The sequence below is a fragment of the Hyperolius riggenbachi genome, chromosome 3 (genome assembly GCF_040937935.1).
Source record: "Hyperolius riggenbachi isolate aHypRig1 chromosome 3, aHypRig1.pri, whole genome shotgun sequence".
NCBI classification, from domain to species: Eukaryota; Metazoa; Chordata; class Amphibia; order Anura; family Hyperoliidae; genus Hyperolius; species Hyperolius riggenbachi.
The window spans coordinates 347,529,308-347,552,715 of record NC_090648.1 but is presented as its reverse complement, the minus strand read 5'-3'; positions in this window follow the sequence as shown (position 1 = coordinate 347,552,715).

Genomic DNA, 23,408 nt, shown 5'->3' with positions numbered 1-23,408 from the left:
TTTATTGCCTATCCCTCTGTGCCTCACATTTCTTATACCTGTGTATGACCCTGGCCTGTTACTGGACTCTGCCCTAGCCACTCCTGTTTGGTGTTGGTGATCTATCTATACCCACCCTGCATTCAGCTCCAATACCTTGCGCCCTTAAGACCTGGGTGTAACTGAAGTCGGGTAGGTGTTGTCTCTCACCTCCCATTGAAGCGGGGACGCACCACACAAGGCGAGGACGGCGGAGGTAGATTGGGGCATTGGACCTTACAGGAGGTAAGTCCACCGCTACCTCCTTTTTAAACAGTTTTTAGTGTATTTTAAACTTGTTAGCACCTCTGTTTTACCAATTACAGTATTATTCCTTTAGGTATAGCATAATCACCACCCAGGGGTTTTTAGCTTTTAACACCGTAAAATTAAGGAAAATCAGCTGAAAAACAACTTGTACTGCTGCTTGCTATGCTAATGAATATCTACAAAGCTCAATTCAACATTAAATAATTTAATTTGTTTTTGGTCAGCTGCTCCCACTTAACAGCCATGCGTTTGGTGTATATGCAGAGCTTCTGTTTGGGTTCAAGGTGCGTTTGTAGTTCCTGGGGGGGCTCAGCGCATCTCTGATTGGAGGCCATTCGGAGGCGGCCTGGTGTTGCGCTGATCCACCTTTTGCGCAATTTTCGATTTTTCAATTTTACTTGGTAGCGCACCCAGGCTATGCATATACATAGGTTAGGATTTAGTTAGTGTTAGGCCCCTTACATGGAGGAATGACTTCTTCGCAGTGGGAGGGACGAGTACTTAATAGGTTGCACGCAAACCAACATCCTCCAGTGGTAGACAGGTCATGTGTATGCTCGGTGTGTATTTTATCCCATAAGTGGGGCTTGCACTCTTTTGCAGGTAAGCACTCATCTGTTTTTAAGTAGCGCTGTTCATTTCCTTGCTATGTCAACGTTAAATATATAAAAACATTTAGTATCTCTTATTGTAATGAAAAAGTACCATAAGCCCATTAGATTTATATTAAATGTTTAATATATAATAGTCAGTGTCCTTGTATATATATAAATGATATCACTGTATGTATACAGTAATAGTTTTCATTACTATCCTGTGTTCAAGTAGTTTTTACCTATTTCATTTTTATAGGTTTCGTTACTTGTTTACGCTTTTATTTTTCATGAATTTATGTATTACTTTTTGCTGAAACTGAGGAAGGCAGATGGATTTGTGACAAGGCGCTATTTACATAAATTGTAGCTGATTGCTGGCCAGTCAGAGCTCTGTATTATCACGGTCTCCCTGACTGGCTGTTGGCAGAGTCGATGGGATGCGGGATGCTAGCTGTATTCTGATCCCGATACTTACAAGTCAGCAATATCATGCAACAGGGGGAACTCAGTAATTAACATACGCAGAGGAAACCATTAATTAACTGACCCCTAACATAGAGGGTTTAATCATAAATATATATAGTGTGGACATAAAGATTTGCAAGCTGCACATTTTATTCCAAGGACAGTACCAAGGACAAACAGTTGCAAACAAATATCAGCTATTAAAATAACATTTTACCATTAGTGTAAGTAGAGATTCTTTATTATGAATAACAACAACAACAACAACAACAAATAACATTTGTAAAGCACTTTTCTCCCATGGGACTCAAAGCGCATAAGCATGGCTCAGACCATCGTGGTACAGAGGAAGAATTTTATAAGTCCGGAAATGCCAGGCTAAACAGGTGGCTTTTCAGTCTGGATTTGAATAGCTCCAGGGATGGTGCTGTCTTTACTGGGTGTGGCAGGGAGTTCCAAAGAGTAGGGGCAGCATGACAAAAGGCTCTATCTCCAGATTTTTTGAGGTGCACTTTGGGAGTGACCAAGTTTATAGAACTCGCTGATCTGAGGTTGTCAGAGGTGTGGTGCAGCTTCAGCAAGTCCTTCATGTATCCAGGGCCCAGATTGTGCAGGGATTTGAATGTCAGCAGTCCAATCTTGAAGAGTATTCGCCATTCTACTGGTAGCCAGTGCAGTGAGCGAAGGATCGGTGTAATGTGACAGTGGCGAGGCTGGTTTGTTAGCAATCTGGCAGCAGCATTCTGCACTAATTGCAGGCGCAGAATGTTCTACTAACCTGCAACTCTTCACCTGAGAAGTGATAACTGCGGAAGCAAATTAAAGCCACTGGCTGTTCATTAGTCATGTGGCTACTGATTGATTTAGGCTAGGTTCACAGTGGGGCGTTATGGTCCTATAACACTGCTTACTGCACTGCAATGATAAGTGTATGTGACGTTCAAAGTGCGATGTTAGCGTTGCAGTGTAATATGTTGCATTATGGTAATGCAGTACTGCAGTGCGTTACCACTAAATGTACACGTTAACAGATACAGGGAACCATAATTTTCATTGCCTATATGCTTCACTGTACCTACTGTATGTGATGCTAACGCAACGGTAATGTGCATTATGACTTTTTTGTTGCATTGCGATTTTGCTTTGTACCATTAACGTTGCACCACAACACAACATCCCACTGTGAACTTAGCCTAACATGACTGCTAATTGATTGATAGTGGTTTCAATTTGCTGTCATAGCTTTCTCATGAGATTTGCACTAGAGGATATTTTTTTTTACTTCACAATGTAAAATGAACCACTGTTCACTTTGTTAGGTAACATGAATGCACAGTCATCTCCTTTTGCTCTGTAGTAAAATGTGCGTGAGGGAAGGGAGATGTAATTAACCTCTTGAGGACTGCAGGGCTAAACCCCCCCTAGTGACCAGGCCATTTTTAGCAAAATAGGCCACTGCAGCTTTAAGACCAACACAAGTGATTCCCCCTCCCCCCATGTTTGTTTTTTTTAAATAAATATTAGTATTGTTTTGGTTTTTTTTAAAACCCCTGTTTCTTTAAATACCCTCCCTCCCTCCCCCCAGCCAGCCAATCATGGCAATCAGCTCTCATAGGCTTCACCCTATGAGAGCCGATCGCTGTCTTGTCCCCCAGGTGGACAGCCATGTCACACTTGCAGCGCTGCACCATGTAAATAGATGGCGATCACGCCGTCTAACAGTCTCCCGAGCGGCAATAGCCGCTCGGAGACTGAAGGCGGGGCGGAGCTCCGCCCCCCAAGCAGGAGATGCACGCACAGCCTGCGCGCGATCTCCTGCAAAACCGAGCGCCAGGACTTTAAGCCAATCGGCGTTAGGCGGTCCTGGGGCTGCCACCGCGGCCACGCCCGCGTGACGCGGTCGGCAAGAGGTTAAATATGCTAAAAATGTATGTGGGGGAGCAGGACATAGTTAAATATTCATGGAGGGAGGTGGAAATAGTAAAATATGGGGTGGGTTGGGGGGAAACAAACTACGTAACAGAATGTGTTTATGTCAGGGGCATAGTGAATTATTAGGGTAGTGGATTCTTCTTCTTTTTTTTTTTTTTTATTTCACATTTGCCACATTTGTTCCATCCAGTAGTGTTTCCCTCATATAGGGATCTTTCCAGGCCCAATTTTAGATCAAAGGAGCCTAAAGGCTCAGATGTTTTGGCACCCTGGACATCGCCCTCAACAAACCTAGAAACCCATGCCAAACCCCACTGCAAGTGTGCTGGCTACCTCAGCTGTCACCTCTCCCTTACTTGCCCTGCCCGACACAGGTAACTACAAGTGCCCTTTAGTATTAGGAAGCCAGAGGTACCCTCAATATTAAGTAACTAGAGGTGCCACTGCCTGCAACTCAGGGCAGGATTTGCCAAGGTCACAAAGGTCAAGGCCTAGGGTGCTACAAAATGCGGGACAAGCTGCCAGAAATGAGCAGGCACCTGCCAAAAATTTGCAGCCATCTCCTGACTGCTGCTTCTGGCAAGAAAATGGGTGTCCAGTAATCAGGCAGTAAACCTGCCAGGCTGCCACAAGCCTCCACACACATCTGCAGCCGCCTCATTTCAAATGTGCATATTGCTATGTGGTGTCTGTGCAGTGAGGTATGAGCATCTGAATGTCGGCTCAGTGCAGTGTAGTTGATTTCCGATTGAAAATGTGGTCATTTCAATTCTGCAGAATCCAAATGAGTGTCCCTACACCACAGTAAATCAACCATGGGCTGCAGTGCACAGTGCCTGAGTGGTGAGCTCCCCGCTTTGCAGTGCTGAAGTCCCAATTTGAAACTCAGCCAAGATAATATCGGTAGCGAGTTTGTAAATAACAATAACATTTCTATAGCGTTTTCTCCCATAGGACCCAAATCGCTTAGGCTCTCTCAGATTCAGAAATTGGTAGTAGGTAGTATTTACACAAAAATTATATTTCTGCAAATGCCAAACTGAACAGGTGTTCAGTCTAGATTTAAACATGTCTAGAGGTGGAGCTGTCCTGATCTGCTGAGGTAAGGAGTTCCATAATGTAGGAGCGGCATAAAAGAAGGCTCTAGGACCAAAAGCTTTCAGGTGGACTCTGAGTATGACTAGATTATTAGAACCTGTGGATCTGCAGGGATTGCTACGCAGCTGTAACGTAGCTTTCATGTATCCAGGGCCTTGATTATGTAGTAATTTAAATGTCAGTAGGCCGATCTGTAATAGGCTCCTCCATTTTATTATAGGTGGCCAGTGAAGGGAATGCAGGTCTGGTGTTATGTGGCAGTGACAAGGTCGGTTGGTCCTTCCCATGTTCATGTGGTATCCTCTGGCCATTCCAGCTTACTGCCGCACCCAAAGAAACATACTGAGAAGTTAACTGGCTTCTCCATAGACTGACTTTAGACTATGGTAGGGACATTAGACTACAACTATGCCGGGAAATTAGATTGTAAGCTTTCCTGAGGGACAATTAGTGACATGAAATGTTCAGTGTAAAGTGCTGCAGAAAATGTCAGCGCTTTATAAATGCATAATAACGCTATTTTACCCTAGTTAGCTATTCAACTGTTTCTAACAATCTATTAACATTTGCCTGTTAGTATTGCTAAAAAAGAAGAAAAAAAGGATGATGAAAACAGCATATTCTTCAAACTGCGGCGTTTCCTAATAAAGGTAACATAATGAAATATCAGAGGCCAAAGCAATGATCTGCCTGCTTCACAGTAATGTGAAAAGGAAATTCAGTGAACAGAGTTAATATTATAAATGTGCAAAGTAAGTCTGAATGCTATCATTTTTTCCCCTTGTTCATCACAAAAGGCTGATCAAATGCAGTTAGTATTGAATGCAGCCGTCTGCTTTGCATGTATTACTTGTCACACCTGGCTCATTAGCCCAATGGCAAATTCAGTTAAAATGCTTTAGATAGATATAATGATAGAAGACACATTTTGTAATAATATTTTGGCGTTCTTTCTTAGCGCCATCAAAGGCGGAGGTCCTGCTGCAAATCTTCTGACACGCTCGGCATGCGACCAACCTACTTTATAGCCCAATGTCAGAATTTTGACTGTAAGTTTTAGTGCTGCAATTCTAGGAGTCTTTGGTCTTTTGTCAAATGCAAAACTTACCGTACAGAATGGTGCTGCTGGCAGGACAGGAAATTGAGACATAAATCAAATTAATACTAATTAAGGATCTGTTTGGGCATCACAGGGTTGCTTAAGTTAGATATTGTGGGTGCTATTTCATAAAGAATAGTCGCTCCATTCACTATTACTAATGTAAAATGCATATAGATTTCCTTAAATGTTTAAATTGTTCTTTTAGGCCGGAGCCACACTATAAGCGCTTTTCTCCCATTCACTTTCATTACAATCACGTGATCGCGTACGCGAAAAATCGCAGCAATTTTTATTGCGCTTTTAATGAAAGTGAATGGGAGAAATTTTTAAAAAGCACTAATCACAAAGCGCTCAGAAAAGCGCTTACAGTGTGGATCCGGCCTTACTATTAGTATTTATAACGCTGACATCTTCCGCAGAGCTGATCCCGTCTGTAGTCATATGTCCATCGTAGTCCATAGCCAGTTCAAGGGGAAGGCTATTAACTTATTTGTATGTTTTCAGGATGTGGGATGTGGATGAATCCCACACATACATGGGGAGAACATACAAACTCCATGTTGGCTGGCTGCGTCCCTCTGCTGCAAGGTGAGAGTGCTAATTACTATGCCACCATGCTGTCTATGCTTTTAGTGGCATAGCAATAGGGGATGCAGAGATAGCGACCTCACTGGGGCCCTTAGACCAGAGTGGCCTACTAGCGACCCTCCTTTAAAAATCCTGTTAGTTTTTTATTGGTGCTTTGATGGTGATGAACACCTCTATATGTGCATTGAATTGTGGTAATCCTTAAACTGTTTCCTTAATCTGATTTCACCTCTCTGACACGGGGTCCGTTAAAAATGGCGCCAGTTATCGTAGTTAAAAAACGGCGCCCCATAGAGAACCACTATCGCTAGTTATTTTTCGTTTTTGACAGCAAAAAAATGGCGCCGGCTTTAAAAACGATATTTATCGGTTATATTTATATTTGTATTGCTCCCAAACGATATTTATCGTTTTAACCCTTGCTTTGCTGCCGTTTGGAAAATATCTGCCCGCCGGCTTTAATGTTTAATAGCAAAGCCCCCTTAAAAGCTAAAAACACCAAATTTGCAGGGAATGTTAAGAAGAAAATTGTGAACAAGAGGAAAACATTTTTTTTCAAAAAGACCTTATAGTTTTTGAGAAAATCGATTTTGAATATTCTTCTTCTGACCGTGGGAAAATTAAACGCCTGCCGACTTTAGCGGTTAATAACAAATCACCTTTAAATGCCAGAAACACCAAATGTGTAGGGAATGGTAAGAAGAATAGTGGGAACATGAAGAAAAAAATTGTTCAAAAAGACCTTATAGTTTTTGAGAAAATCGATTTTAAATCTTCAAAGAGGAAATGTATCTATTTAAATCGCGTACTGACATTTCCGTGGAAACTTTTTCCGCCAACTTTAGCAGTTAATAGCAAAGTCCCCTTAAATCCTAGCAACACCAAATTTGCAGGATATGTTAAAAAGATACTGGGAAACAATATTTAAAAAAAATTTAATTTTTTTTTAAATTAAAATTTGTGGGTTATGTTCAGAGTGTGGGAAATTTTTTGAAAAAAATTACGTGGGGTCCCCCCTCCCAAGCCTCTGTAACCCCTTGTCTCCCATGCAGGCTGGAATAGCCAGAATGCGGAGCCCCGGCCGACTGGGGCTTCGCACCCTGAGCTATACCAACCCGCATGGTCCATGGTATGGGGGGGCTTCGGGGGGGAGGGGTGGCCAAGCCTTCCCCTCCCCCCCGGAGCCCTTGTCCAATCCATGGACAAGAGGCTCTTCCCCACCTCCGGTGCCCCAGGAGAGGTGGGGGCGACGACTCCCTGGGGGGGGGGGGTTTCATGGTGGCATCTGGGAGTCCCCTTTAAGAAGGGGACCCCCAGATGCCCACCCCCCCTCCCAGGAGAAATGAGTATAGGGCTACTTTGTACCCCTTACCCATTTCCACAAAGGGTTAAATGAAATAAAAACACAACAACGAGGAAAGTCCTTTAATGTTCTAAATTAACCAGAAATACTTACCTGTACCTTTAAGAAAAAAATCCCACGTCAATTAGGTCCCACGACAGTATCCTCTATCTTGCGACCTTCTGTTACATGTTGATTGAAGATCTCCGCCGCCCCGACGCCACACACGCCGCCTCCGCCGCACTGCTGCTCTTAGCTATACTTAGTATAGCTAAGAGCAAAAAGCATCTTTAAATTTTAGCTCCAATGGTCCCCATTGGTTCCTTAACAGACCAATGGGGATCAGGAGGATCCCCATTGGTCGATAAGGAACCAATGGGGAGCCTTGGAGCCAAAATTTAAAGATGCTTTTTGTTCTCAGCTATACTTAGTATAGCTGAGAGTTGCGTCTATGCATCTATATAGACGCATTAGCGCTAGCTGCCGCTGCCCTCCCTGCCTCCCCCCACCTGTCACCCTCACCCATGCTGGCACCCATGGGTGCATTGGGTGCCAGCATGGGTGAGGGTGACAGGTGGGGGGAGGCAGGGAGGGCAGCGGCAGCTAGCGCTAATGTGTCTATATAGACGCATAGACGCAACTCTCAGCTATACTTAGTATAGCTGAGAGCAGTGCGGCGGAGGCGGCGTGTGTGGTGTCGGGGCGGCGGAGATCTTCAATCAAGATGTATCAGAAGATCGCAAGATGGAGGATACTGTTGTGGGACCTGATTGGCGTGGGATTTTTTTCTTAAAGGTACAGGTAAGTATTTGTGGTTAATTTAGAACATTAAAGGACTTTTCTCGTGGTTGTGTTTTTATTTCATTTAACCCTTTGTGGAAATGGGTAAGGGGTACAAAGTAGCCCTATACTCATTTCTCCTGGGAGGGGGGTGGGCATCTGGGGGTCCCCTTCTTAAAGGGGACTCCCAGATGCCACCATGAACCCCCCCAGGGAGTCGTCGCCCCCGCCTCCACCTGGGGCAAGGGAGGCGGGGAAGAGCCCCTTGTCCATGGATTGGACAAGGGGCTCCGGGGGGGAGGGGGAGGCTTGGCCGCCCCTCCCCCCCGGAGCCCCCCATACCATGGACCATGCGGGCTGGTATAGCTCAGGGTGCAAAGCCCCAGTCGGCCGGGGCTCCGCATTCTGGCTATCCCAGCCTGCATGGGAGACAAGGGGTTACAGAGGCTCGGGAGGGGGGACCCCACGTCGTTTTTTTTTTAATTTAATTCCCACACTCAGAACATAAAAAAAATATTGATTGCAAATTTTTTTTAAAAAATGACGTGGGGTCCCCCCTCCTGAGCCTCTGTAACCCCTTGTCCCCCATGCAGGCTGGGATAGCCAGAATGCGGAGCCCCGGGCGACTGGGGCTTCGCACCCTGAGCTATACCAGCCCGCATGGTCCATGGTATGGGAGGGCTCCGGAGGGGAGGGGCGGCCAAGCCTCCCCCTCCCCCCCGGAGCCCGTTGTCCAATCCATGGACAAGGGGCTCTTCCCCGCCTCCCTTGCCCCAGGTGGAGGCGGGGGTGACGACTTCCTGGGGGGGGGTTCATGGTGGCATCTGGGAGTCCCCTTTAAGAAGGGGAACCCCAGATGCCCACTCCCCTCCCAGGAGAAATGAGTATAGGGCTACTTTGTACCCCTTACCCATTTCCACAAAGGGTTAAATGAAATAAAAACACAACCACGAGAAAAGTCCTTTAATGTTCTAGATTAACCACAAATACTTACCTGTACCTTTAAGAAAAAAATCCCACGCCAATCAGGTCCCACGACAGTATCCTCCATCTTGCGATCTTCTGATACATCTTGATTGAAGATCTCCGCCGCCCCGACGCCACACACGCCGCCTCCGCCGCACTGCTCTCAGCTATACTAAGTATAGCTGAGAGTTGCGTCTATGCGTCTATATAGTGGCATTAGCGCTAGCTGCCGCTGCCCTCCCTGCCTCCCCCCACCTGTCACCCTCACCCATGCTGGCACCCAATGCACCCATGGGTGCCAGCATGGGTGAGGGTGACAGGTGGGGGGAGGCAGGGAGGGCAGCAGCAGCTAGCGCTAATGCGTCTATATAGATGCATAGACGCAACTCTCAGCTATACTAAGTATAGCTGAGAACAAAAAGCATTTTTAAATTTTGGCTCCAAGGCTCCCCATTGGTTCCTTATCGACCAATGGGGATCCACCTGATCCCCATTGGTCTGTTAAGGAACCAATGGGGACCATTGGAGCTAAAATTTAAAGATGCTTTTTGCTCTTAGCTATACTAAGTATAGCTAAGAGCAGCAGTGCGGCGGAGGCGGCGTGTGTGGCGTCGGGGCGGCGGAGATCTTCAATCAACATGTAACAGAAGGTCGCAAGATAGAGGATACTGTTGTGGGACCTAATTGACGTGGGATTTTTTTCTTAAAGGTACAGGTAAGTATTTCTGGTTAATTTAGAACATTAAAGGACTTTTCTCGTTGTTGTGTTTTTATTTCATTTAACCCTTTGTGGAAATGGGTAAGGGGTACAAAGTAGCCCTATACTCATTTCTCCTGGGAGGGGGGTGGGCATCTGGGGGTCCCCTTCTTAAAGGGGACTCCCAGATGCCACCATGAACCCCCCCAGGGAGTCGTCACCCCACCTCCTCCTGGGGCACCGGAGGTGGGGAAGAGCCCCTTGTCCATGGATTGGACAAGGGCTCCGGGGGGGAGGGGAAGGCTTGGCCGCCCCTCCCCCCCCCCCCCCGAAGCCCCCCATACCATGGACCATGCGGGCTGGTATAGCTCAGGGTGCGAAGCCCCAGTCGGCCGGGGCTCCACATTCTGGCTATCCCAGCCTGCATGGGAGAAAAGGGGTTACAGAGGCTCGGGAGGGGGGACCCCACGTCATTTTTTTTCAAAAATTTCCCACACTCTGAACATAACCCACAAATTTTAATTTACAAAAAAAAATTTCATTTTTTTTTAAATATTGTTTCCCAGTATCTTTTTAACATATCCTGCAAATTTGGTGTTGCTAGGATTTAAGGGGACTTTGCTATTAACTGCTAAAGTCGGCGGAAAAAGTTTGTGTTATAGCGGGGAACACCGCTTTGATGGATTTATCCAGGTGATCCAAATTACTGTTAACCTGTTTCTAAGCATGCATTAGAAACCTGGAATCATAGAGACACAGACTCTATCTCTCATAGATTCATCATTAACAAGTCCTTTATTGGCACATAATCCTTGATAAATATAGATTACATGACGTACAAATAATGTTTATTAATTTTTAGGGAGGGTTTATTGGTTAATAGAGGTGTGCATAATTATTTAGAAGGTGTGTTATGGGTGTACATATTTAACATAATTAACTATGATGCAATCGACCAAACTCAATCCTGTAATGTATGCTCTGGGTGAAGCTGTCCTTGCAGCCTTCCTCTTAATAGCGTCTATGCTGACCTTCACCGCTGACTTACATCACTCGAACAGAGCTGGAACATTCCAGGAACAGAGCTCAACCGATTACAGCACATTTCAACAAGTTACATGTAGCAAGTTACATAAAAATACACAGTATAAAGTAATATATATATGAATATTGAAGGAAACGAGCAATGACTGTTTGGGGGAGGGGGTCTAATCAATCAATCCTGGATTAAAATCAATAACCTATGAGGTAAAGAATGTTATTCAATACCTAATCAATAATATGCCTATGACAGCTCCCTCCTCTGGATCACATTATTAACCGAAGCTAACCATAGGGTTTCAATTTGAGAAAATTTGAACTAATTAGTTTTCAATACAGGCTGTTAGGATTGAAATCTAAACTACTCTAGTACTAATGTATCATTATCCCCTAAATTGGTTTATTAAACTGAACTAACTCTTAACATGACACTACCCAAACTCTAGGGCCTAACTTTAATACTGAAACCCACCCCCCTCTGTGGCTGATTCAATCATTGATTGTAAATTGGCATTAAAAACCCTAATATTATTCTTGGGGGGAAACCCACAACAGTCTAGAAATTATTTCAGCAAAGACCAGAACACATTCAGGAATAATTATTATGAATACGCATAAAATCATACCTCATACGGCATAATAGAACAACAGTGTTAGAATTTCCCACATCATTTCCCCCCAAATGACAAATAAAAAAATCTGGAAAAAGAAAAACACCTGCAATAAATGAATAAAAACATTAACCAGCTTTCCCATCGCATTCCCCTTATGCCGTACCAATAGACCGAAAAAAATGTCCTTAGATAAAGCAAGATGTTCCCCATTTCACTGTCACTAGCCCTTCTTTGAGCCCAGAATATAAAAGAATGGCCCACAGTCCAAACAATCTTTCTGCGATGAGAGTACTGCAGTCCAAGGTTCAAATTGGCTTCCATTTTCTAGTGCAAACTAGTTGTATCCTAGCACTCTCTTCTATCATGGGGGCTAGGTACGTTGTCACTATCACCCTGATGAAAGTCTTTTACAGATAGAGGTGCTTCCTCAGAATCCAGGCAAAACCAAACTCTTCAGGCTGTGGCAAGCCACTCTTCAGGGGTTTTACACCTGTTTCACCCTCTTTGTTCGGGGTGTTTATACCTGCTTCGCCCCCTTTACCTGGTACCTTCCTTAATCTCTTCAGATTACAAGGGTGGATCCTTTTCCCTCTGCTGTTGTGGATCCCTCTGTATGGACAACGATCCTGGTCACAGCTACCACTCTCGTCAAAGGCCCAAAAAGAAAAATTGCCTTGTTCACTACCTGTGGACAGGTGCTGGTCTATGATCACATATCCTACCTCCAAAAAGACATATACCGTCACCTGCAGAAGTGTGAAAAATAAAAACACATCACCATAGTGGCCATTCAATTTATCAACAATTTTCTATTACATTTTTTATCCCCTATAAATCCGGGAGCAAACCACAAATCTGACCCGTGACTCTGACTTCCCCGATTATATCAAAAGGAAAACGCAGAAAAAACATAGCAACCTTCCCCCGGAAAATCGATAAATTGCGCCTTGTCAAGTCTCAGCTGTAAAGGAGCTTTACCTTCTAAAAAGGCTTGCGCCATTTTCTTAAATTCGGCTGTTAACTCGGTCTGCATTGACAGGCATGCTGTTTTCCATGCAGTACCCCTAGCATGTGCAATCATCTTCTGAAGAATTATTTGAATGTGCCTTTGAGTGTACCCCTGAACTTTATATGTGTTGTGTTTTAACTGTCCCAAGACTAAGTTCAGATGATGTTGGGTACCCACATTCTGTTGTCCCAATGTGCCTAATTGTTGAATGACCTCGGTCATACCTTCTATGTCTACACTGTTTGCTACCCCCATTCCAGCGCTCATGCCTCCCAAGATTGTATCTGCTACATCCCAGGACCCCCTTCTGGCTACACTATTCCCTGTGGAATGTGCCCATGACATAAAGCCTGTACCTGGGTGACAACGACAGTGCTGCAGTTAGGGTAGATATTAGATACTACCCACTCTTCTAAGTTAATCTGCCAAGTGATCAATTGAAGCTGGGCCTCCATGATACAGTTCATTTAACTGAAAAGGGCCACTTTTTACAACCAGATGTGTATCACATGACGGTAGGTGGGGTTCCTGGGTGACTACCTGAGCTTTAGGAGTCGTTGGAACCCCCACTTTTACCGTCACGGTTCCCCTTCTCATTATGCAAGATCTTTTTGGACCTTTAGGGCCTGTTTCCACTACACGCAGATTCTGCATGCAGAAAACTGACTCCAATGAATGCCTATGGGAAATCTGCATCAGAAAAATTGCGTTCAGTGGAAACAGGACCATGGGCTTTCATTGGAGTCAGTTTTCTGCATGCAGAATCTGCGTGTAGTGGAAACAGGCCCTTAAACTCTAGGGACTGTGGTATGCAAAAAACGTATGTCTATGGTCCTTCATCCTCCCGGACTAAGGGCGCTATTTTTAAAACCCCCCGTTTTAGTCCCATCACCCTTCCATCATAGAGAGTCCCTGGGGTGCTACCTGATGTATCCCAGAATTCTACCTCTCTATTCCAAAAAGTCCCCTGATCCATTAAACTCACGTTCCATGCTAACCCTTGTGGCCCTCCCCAGAAGAGTACGGTAGGTACTCTTTCTTCTGGGAAATTGATTAGCATATCAATGACAAAAGATGTTCCCAACTGTCCTGATTGGACTTTTACCCCCCTTATGTCCTGAGGCAAAATGTGTACCTTAGGTCGGGAAGAATGTACTTTCTGCAATCTTTCAATTAAGAGTACTTCCTCACTTACCCATCTAGCATGAGGATAAGTGCTTAAATATACATGGACAGTGTGGTATTGTCTCATGTTGTGACCCATGTAATGAGGATGGTGTTACCTGTGTTGACACTGCCTTCCTCGGGATTGCTCTCCCCACCCTCTTGGTCACCTGAAAATGTGGCTGGATCTCGATTTTTACTTCTCTTTCCGAGAACCAAACCCTTCTGCTCTCCAGCCTTTAAGTGTGTACAGTTGTCTCAGAGGCACACTCTGTTTGTGGCTCCAGAGTGCGATATAGCTCCCCGTTCCTCTCCTGTAGAAGAAATTCCTCTCCAGGCTAGAACCATCCCACTCTGGAGAACAAAACCAAGGTAATCCCTTACCACACACTCCACCTTTTGCATGTACCCATTGTAATGCAATGTACCTTCTTAACAAACTTTGGATTGGTGCATTAGTTCCAGGAGTGTGACATGTTAGAGCACGCAGATTTACTCTGCTGTTCACATCACTCTTCCAGCACACCTGACCCTTCATACCTTTCACCAACATTGTGCCATGAAATTTGTTTCCACCTGGCACAAATGATCTTTCTTTCCTTCTAGCTAACTCCTCTCCACTACCTAAATACTATCCTAAAAAAGAATATATATATATATATATATATATATATATATATATATATATATATATATATATATATATATATATATATATTCCTGCGGACTTCACCTTTTGAAGCTCTCACCTCATTGCAAGCTCCCCCCTTCTGTGCATACTACACGGCCGTAGTATGCACAGAGTACGTATGCCACACACCTGTTGCTGATTTGCACGTGAGCTTGCCATGCTCTTATTCATTTCCGCATTTTCGCATTTACTTACCTAGAACTTCCAGCTCTGCTAGGAGTCCTGTTTGCTGTACCCTCTGACCAATGTCTGCCAATGCTACTCCCTCCATACTACAAGAAACGGCTACCTCCCTGTAGGAAGGAGCGCTTTGCACTTTAACTATACAGGGCGCAGGGCTACACATGCCAGCCTTAGATGTCCGCATGATAATCCCTGAATGCCCACTTGGTAGGCACTGTACTGGTACACTGACACTCCGTAAATGGCAATTCCTTGCTTACTTGTAATTGCCCCATGAACTGCTTCCAGTTCTGTTCTTTGTGCTACACTTGGTAGGAGCTGGAAAAAAAAACACTTGACCAATCAGTGGACGAAAAAACACACAAACAGCCCAGCATTGACCTCTTTGTCAAACTCTGGCCCTGTCCACGACAAAAAAATAAAAAAAAAAAACGTTTTTTGCTCTGCAGTCGCGGCGACGGACACCTGGATTGGTCAACTCCCCCCTTATTCCAACTCCGGTACACCCTTATGCACTGTTCTCCCCCTCTCTATTGGGAAACTCATGCTGCACCCCTCATTAAGGTGCCTCATTTAAAGGAATAATCCCAAAATTAACCCTGTCCAGATACCCCCCTTGCAAATCACTCCCTGGGCAATATCTGACTGCGAGAGGTAGCGGGACTACGAGTCTCCATATTGAGTCCTGGAATGCCAGATAAGATGGCTGCAGTGCACTCACTCTTAATCCTATACACGTTTGGTAAGGGAGGAAAAAAAGAAAAACAATCAGAAAAACATAGCATACAATACCGACCAAAAAACAGCAAATCAGAATACTTTACCAGACTTGAAAATAAACATGTTTACTATCACCAATAAGTACTTATTTTGTCCTAATAATTAAATCACTTTCATTTTTTCACACGGCATATAACATTCATACTGCTATCATTCTTCCATACTATCCTACACAATACCGTTCAACCACACCACAAATACTAAACAGCTAATCTTGAGAAGTACTTTTTCTAAAATCTCGGTAAAAATTTAATCCCAATAATTGAGATTGAGTTACCCTCCCAGTATCCCTTCTTTTATGACCAAAAATCAAGTTTTAATTATTTTCCTAGACTAGACCAAATATGTAATAACTTTAAGTGATGCTGGGACTTGTAGTTCCTCAAAAATATATTATCAAGGAAAAAAAAATATGGAAAAACTGCTAGCATCAGAATGGGAGTGGCTTATTAATTTGCACTTAGACCTTAAAAATGTTATCATCATTTTACTCCTAAATAGGGATATGGACATTTTTTCTTCTAAACTTAAAAATTCAAATACAAAAAATTAAATGACTTCCTATCATGTAAACTATCATATGTCACAAGACCCATGTGCCAAATAACAATGTGACCCAGAGTTACATGTTGCCTTAACGGCCTGCTGTTAGCGCATGCAGCAAGCTGCATACCCCATACAGATTTTTGGTAACCTCAATGTTTTCCCGCAAATTTTTTCCCAGATGAATATTGCTTACATAGTTTTACAATATTCTCTAGAATACAATACATACAATACACAATACCACATTTCCTCAGCAGTGGCATCTAGAAACATTGATTTTACAATATCTGTGCTTTATTAGTGCGGAGGGGAGGAGCATTTTCACTTTGTAACCTCTGGGTGGCGCAGAGGGATGTGGTGCTTACTGGCTGGGCAGACCAGTTTTTTTTTTTATTATTGTCTTATTTTGTTTGAGGAGCATCAAAGTCAAACATTGTACAGTTGCAAGACAAAAAGCATTTCAACAATAAGGTAGCAGCGACTCTGCATGCCTATCTGCTAGGATTCATTTACAGGATTTGACAAAATCATAACCTGATAACCATGTTACAATATTCAAAAAGAAATCAACTCACAAAGCACCACTGAGTAACGATATATGAATGTATATACTTCTGCAGCATAAGCTACATCAAGGATATATATTCTGCTCAAAAATGAACACTTCTACTGACTAAGTTTACTTATCAGCAACAAACTATGCCAAACTTTACTTCACTTTAATCACATACATTATAGGTCTGGGTGACAGTTGTCATTATAGCAATAACTGACATTTATAAAACCCGTTCCAAAAAAAAAAAAAGATTAGAAAAGCCGAAACCTGTCACGGGAAGAGCCGGACTTTAGATGCTCTGTTCAGTTCAGCATTTCAATACAAATCTAATACTCTGATAAAAAAGGCATGCTTGGATATGTAGTCCTCCCTGTATATACACATATATACATACACACATTTTGTGTACAGCTGCACAGAGCAGAGGAGGAGTGTAACAAACTGACTTCTCTCCCAGCATGCACCAAGGAACTTGTGGATACTTCGGATGGATGAGGGCAGAGCAGAGCAGCAGCAGGGATTGCTGCACGAGTGAATGACAAATTGAGCCAGCAGCATTACTCACTATGTGGCTGCAGGCTGGGGTCGGTCTCATCTGCACACAGATCAGCAGGTGACCAGTCACTTTTTACAGGTTTAATTGCAGCTCTGTTCACACAGAGTTGCAGGCCGAAGTTGGGATGGATGGATGTCTGGATCTGCATGCACTTATAAACATTCTAGTGAAACTAAATAAAAAACGGACTTCCCCTCACGTGGAAAGAAAATCAAACAATCACTCAACACAGTCAGGTTTTTTTCTCTCTTTTTTTTAATTTTTTTTTCTCTCTCTGGACATTCCCACAAATAACACATTCCAGGAACATTACATTCCTCCATGTACAACCAGGAACTACATGCTTTCTTCCTCGATCCTTCAACCTACAAAGATTCAACAGATCAGACACACGTTACATGCAACTAGAACCAAATACTTAAAGGTGAATAAACACATTACAAATTTCAAAAATAACCAATGATTTACTTAGAAAGCAAACACATGAATCATACAGTTTATCTTCCGGGTATATAGTCACCATGGCTCAAAAATCACTTGATAATACATTTCTATTTTTCCCATTTATATTATTGATAAATGGATAATAACAGATTTTACACTAATTTACTTCTAAACTGATTAACGGTATGGCACAATATGGCTCTATAACACAACACAATTAACCTTTCCAGACCAATAACGGCGGTCTCAGCACAAACCCCAGTATGACAGATGTTTAGGAACACAAGGTATCTGAGACCCATCTATGTAGCTACTTTTTTTCATACTGGTAATTCTGTCTCTGACCGCTCAGTCTGTTAAGATTTTCTTGAAATGTCATCATTTTAATTTTGTAAAATAATATCTTCGTCTACATGAGATACCTAATTCCTATCTAAAACCTCGTAGCACTCATGGTAAAAATATTCAGGAAAACAAACAATCTATTCTTCCAGCTATTTTACTACAAACTACTGTACCTGCAAATCATAAACAGCATAGATAAACTGACCAAAAATTATAAAACCTATACTTACCACGCAATCTGCTTACCTTCAGATTAATTGCAGACAATATAACAAACTCCTGCATAAGCATGCACTATGTCTATGACAAACGTACATATATTCATGCAGCATGCAACATATATTTAGACAAACAGTTTACAGAGCCCAGCGTTATACAAACCTAGTTCCATTCTAACCTACTAGAAAACAGTATTTCATTATGTAACAGAAAACACATGGGATCCCATAATAGCACTGAAAAAACATTAAATACAGTTATCCGCAGACTTACACTCAGTCACCCTGTGCCTCAGCACAGCTCACAGATATACTCAAACTCACAGCTACTCAAACAGATGCATTCCTCAATCATACATCCGCAAATTCTTTCCTGACAAACAGCTCGGAAAACCACAACAACAAAATCGCACTCACAAAAAAACAAAACTCCCACTAATATGCTCTCACATTCTCACATAGAAACATAAATAAAACTTTATTTGTATCAAACAGTGATACACGGTGCAAACTTTGTTACAGAAACGTATCTTGAAAATAGCATCAATAGTAGTGGGTACACAGAATAAATCTGACATCAGCATATTACAAACTGGATATAGAGAAAAACTGAGATTAATATGAGCGCTCTCTACGACATTTAGAAATACATCTTGTATATACAGTATATAACCCTCAAAATGAACAAATATTAACTACCCCTGAAAATTGAATATGGGTGCGTTCCAGATTTCACCAGTCTCACGCTGTCTACTGCGCAACTGCAAAACCCATGACCATACTGAGAATGTTGTGGAACACAGACAAATGTTTACACTTACCAATCCCAGGCCGAAACAGCCCGTCTGCACATTGAGTAGATACTGGTGCATTTACAAAATCTTACAAACAAAATGTTCACTGTTCTCCTCGGAATACTGCTCTCTTAAACTGTCTTAAAGGACTTACGAGGCGAAATGCTTAAAAAAAGTTATGTACCTCATTGCTAAAGCAGACCTCAGGGCAGACGAACAGCACCTTCCTTTTCACGATCAGGTGCTTTATCAGGCTAATCCAGGTTACATTGCAGCTCCCGACCCTCCACAGGGTCGCCCTAGCAGAATCGCCGCTTTAAAAATCCAACTCCTGCGCAGCTCGCATAGCCGTGGCCGCGCAGGATTACAGCCCCGCTCGTGTCCGCCCTCACTCCGTGCGCTCTACTATACGTCATGTGGGCGGCTCCACATGACCACCCACATGACGAACTACACTGCCAGCCAGCCGCGCCCCCTCAGCAGAGAATACAAGCTCTGAACGAGCAGGTACTCACTCGTTCAGCGCTTGTATTCTCTGCTGAGGGGGCGCGGCTGGCTGGCAGTGTAGTTCGTCATGTGGGTGGTCATGTGGAGCCGCCCACATGACGTATAGTAGAGCGCACGGAGTGAGGGCGGACACGAGCGGGGCTGTAATCCTGCGCGGCCACGGCTATGCGAGCTGCGCAGGAGTTGGATTTTTAAAGCGGCGATTCTGCTAGGGCGACCCTGTGGAGGGTCGGGAGCTGCAATGTAACCTGGATTAGCCTGATAAAGCACCTGATCGTGAAAAGGAAGGTGCTGTTCGTCTGCCCTGAGGTCTGCTTTAGCAATGAGGTACATAACATTTTTTAAGCAATTCGCCTCGTAAGTCCTTTAAAAGAGGAAACTCTGCATCCAATATTTTACTGAAACAATAATTAACTTAACTAAAATGAATGAGGGTAGCACCTGACAAACACTGACACCAATACACAAACAGCTGCACTCACTTGCACAACGAATTTATTCACACATCCACAGAGTACTCAAAATACAGGCCTTTTCAATGATATATATCTTTACAGTACAGGAAATTAGAAACCCAGTTAGTCAAACCCTGTGAAGGTAATCAATATGAGATCAGCTAGCTACTTCTTAATATCACCTCCCAAGAAATGGCCCAAAGAACTCTGAAAAACCCTCCTCCTGAAGTAATCCCCCTGTACCACCCAGACCACTTACTCTGGCCCTGTCCAACCAATTAGACCAGCTAACTGCTAATTGCACAGGACCCCTGGATGCAGGCGTGAATTCTTCCCCGCAATCATGTTTACTAACCCACATGTACTAGGCTAGGTTAACTTTATGAGTCAAGAATACTTCCAATATTAACCATAGGAAATATCAAGCGTTCTCCTTATCGACTCAATCCACGCAGGATATACTTTACAACTACCAGTTTAAAGATAAACAGCAAAGGTCCTGTGACATTAACCACCAGCCAAACAGTAGTTAACTGATTTCCTTCACACAAATCCACTGTTCACTCACCTCACTTCAATCTTTAAACCTCACAAACAACAACAGTCCAACACAACATACACATTTTGTATACACCACTCGTACACACACCATGGATAAATCCCTTATACAGGGTAAATTCAATCCCTGGAGCTTTTAACATCCCCTGTAGAAAGCAGTAACAATGTTCGGACTGAGGCTGCTACAGCATAGCACCAAGTTAACCAGGCCGAGGTAAGCATATTTTTCTCTTACCTTCTTACAGTGGAATGCGCTCTCCCTGTGCAGCCCGGAAAGTTGCAGCTATGCTCTTCCTCCAAAGTGTCAGACCACAGGTGCTGCTAATCGCTCCAGGGCCCACCTAGGGACGCCAAATTGTTATAGCGGGGAACACCGCTTTGATGGATTTATCCAGGTGATCCAAATTACTGAGAGGCACAGACTAACCAGCAAGCTCATGGTGACCCAGAACTCATTGGGGTGTGTAAGGGACTACCATGGTCCTAAAAGCCCCCTTACTAAGATGTTAAGAAAAACAAAAGTTTGCTTTCCTAAAACAGAAAGAATTTGCGGTAATTCAGGTTGGAGTGAGCTCGAGAAGTCTCCCAGGCACCACTGCTGAATATATGCAAATTAACTATTGTACCCTGGGTTACAGATAACAATGTGATCAGCATCAGTTTCTTGTGCCTGTGAGTCACTGATTAGTGATCCAGTAGTTACAAATCCTGTTAGCATTAGGCCCAGCTTCCACATACTGTGCCTGACCCCCACATCAGACCTCTCCTTCAGCATAGCAGCTGGCTCTTGCATAGACGACTGAAGAGAGGTTGTCCGTCCTTGGCTTTCTTTGTGACCCTGTGTCATATGAGCTATGATAGAGGATGCAGAGGACAGAAAAATCACCAGCGTTTAAAGGTTTAATGACCTGGACAAGCTTTTGATTTATCGGCTATCATAAAAAAGGCTGTTCTGTCCAACTATTACAGCAACAGTAACTGTACGTATAGGAAGCTGCCCAGCTACAAAACACTGCAAGGCTGCAGAGGTCATAGTGGAGCATGAACAGGCATAGTGCAAAAACAGTATAAATCTACGGAAAGCAATAGAGGTCAAATCACAGATACAACAAAAGATGTATGTGTGTAACAAACCAATGGTAACCCACAAAAGACTAATAGTTTGTCTGCTGTCCAACAATGTGTTATATGGGTATCTCCCACTTTCCAGCTTGATGTTTCAAAGATAGAGATGGCCCGAACAGTTCGCCCGCGAACTTATTCGCGTGAACTTCAGTGGTTCGCGTTCGCTGTGAACCGCAAACTATATGCGAGTTTGACACTCCCCCTATACTACATCATTAGGGTCAACTTTGACCCTTTACATCATAGTCAGCAGGCACAGGGTACCCAATCAGGCTGCACTCCCTCCTGGAGCCACCCCCTCCCCCCTTATAAAAGGCAGGCAGCGTCAGCCTTTTCACTCACTGGTGTTGCTGACATAGTGAAAGCTTAGTTTGTGTTAAGCTTGTTAGGTTGCTCTTTCTTGCTGATCTTATTGCTAAAAAGCACTCCTCATCCTCAACAGCTCCTTTGAGAGCTAATGTTGTTCTTGTGATCTATTTTTTGTGTGTGTGTGTGTGTCCCACAGACACTTGTGTTGCATATACAGCCCTGTCAGTCAGTCGCAGCTGCTGGTGGGACCTTGGCCCCTTGGTAATTCCTACTGTGCCACTGCCAGGCCCAGCACATTCAGTGACTACCTGTGTGTGTGACAGCTGCACATTTGTAATACCAATCACTGCATACCCACCTGTGTTCAGTGCACCTACCTACCTACGTGAGTGCATGCATTGTCACTGCACCTGTTGATGGTACCTGTGTGTGGGTGTGTGTGTGTGTGTGTGTGTGTGTGTGTGTGTGTGTGTGTGTGTGTGTGTGTGTGTGACAGCTGCACATTTGTAATACCAATCACTGCATACCCACCTGTGTTCAGTGCACCTACCTACCTACGTGAGCGCACGCAGTGTCACTGCACCTGTTCACGGTACCTGTGTGTGTGTGTGACAGCTGCACATTTTTCATACCAATCACTGCATACCCACCTGTGTTCAGTGCACCTACCTACCTACCTACGTACCTACGTGACCACAAGCAGTGTTCTATACCAGTCACTGCACCTGTTCACGGTACCTGTGTGTGTGACAGCTGCAAATTTGTAATACTAGTCATTGCATTATTGTTCACAGTACCTGTGTGACCGCACGCTGTGTAATATAACAGTCCGTGCATACCTGTTAACTGCACGTGTGTGACAGCTGCACATTGTATTGTAATGCCAGTCACTGCATACCTTTCACTGCACCTGTGTGACTGCACATTGTATTACTCAAGTCAGTCCATTCCCTCCAACCCCATCCCCCCCCCGATATGGACAAAACAGGCAGAGGCAGAGCCACAGGCAGACCCAGAGGCAGGTCACCTGGCAGGTCTGTTTGAGGTCGTGCTGATGTGATTTTGTGCGGCCCTGGCCCAAAGCATAGTGCTCAGAAGAAGGCACGTCCCATCAACTCCCAAGATTGTCAGGAAATGGTTGACTATTTAACACAGAACCCCTCATCTTCCGTAGCCACCAGCGCTACTACAAGCACCACATCTGCAGCATTTGACACTTCTCAGGAGTTATTTGGTGGGGAATTAACTGATTCACAGACATTATTGTTACAACAAGATGAAGGCGCTAAGCAAGTTACACCACCTCATATGTCTGAGTTAGGCGACACTATGGACGTAACGTGTGAGGAGGAGGAGGATGAAGTACCTGCTGTTGGTGCAGTTTATGAGGTGTCTGAGGCAAGCAAAGCTGGGGAGGATGATTATGATGATTATGACGGATGCCACATGGGTTCCTGAGAGACAAGATGACCAAGGGGACAGTTCAGAGGGGGAGTCAGAGAGAAGTAGGAGGAGACGAGTTGCTGAAAGAATCAGGGGGAGCTTGTCTTCAGAAACAGCTGGTGGCAGTGTCCGGCGCCTTTTATCGCCACCTATGAACAGCCAGCCAACATGCCCTTCAACGTCAGCTGCTGAGGTCACCATAGTGCCCACACCCCA